Genomic DNA, 621 nt, shown 5'->3' with positions numbered 1-621 from the left:
AAGCTTCTTAGTTTCAGATGATGCAGTTGGGTTTGTAGCTACCTCATGCACTCCTCTAATGACTATGGCATCATTTCTGGCACTAAACTGCTGGGAGTTGGAGGCCATCTTCTCAATTAAATTTCTGGCTTCAGCAGGAGTCATGTCTCCAAGGGCTCCACCACTGGCAGCATCTATCATACTTCTCTCCATATTACTGAGTCCTTCATAAAAATATTGGAGAAGAAGCTGTTCTGAAATTTGATGGTGGGGGCAACTGGCACATAGTTTCTTAAATCTCTCCTAGTACTCATACAGGCTCTCTCCACTGAGTTGTCTAATACCTGAGATATCCTTCCTGATGGCTGTGGTCCTGGAAGCAGGGAAATTTTTTTCTAAGAATACCCTCTTAAGGTCATCCCAGCTCGTGATGGACCTTGGAGCAAGGTAATACAACCAGTCCTTTGCCACTCCCTCTAATGAATGAGGAAAAGCCTTCAGAAATATGTGATCCTCTTGGACATCTGGGGGTTTCATGATGGAGCAGACAATGTGAAATGCTTTCAATTGTTTGTGCGGGTCTTCACCTGCAAGGCCATGAAACTTTGGAAGCAAATGAATCAGTCCAGTCTTAAGAACATA

General features: G+C 43.8%; 1 non-coding gene across 1 annotated transcript; it reads left to right on the top strand.

Annotated features, from left to right (window-relative positions):
• Nucleotides 1–238: 238 nt before the first annotated feature.
• On the top strand, nucleotides 239–345 carry LOC113000587 (small nucleolar RNA R71). Its single transcript, XR_003265920.1, has one exon. It is a non-coding gene; the product is annotated as a small nucleolar RNA R71 (small nucleolar RNA).
• Nucleotides 346–621: the final 276 nt, after the last annotated feature.

The sequence above is a fragment of the Glycine max genome, chromosome 19 (assembly GCF_000004515.6).
Source record: "Glycine max cultivar Williams 82 chromosome 19, Glycine_max_v4.0, whole genome shotgun sequence".
Lineage (NCBI taxonomy): Eukaryota > Viridiplantae > Streptophyta > Magnoliopsida > Fabales > Fabaceae > Glycine > Glycine max.
The sequence above is the reverse complement of the archived record's forward strand: the minus strand, read 5'-3'. Positions and strand labels throughout refer to the sequence as shown.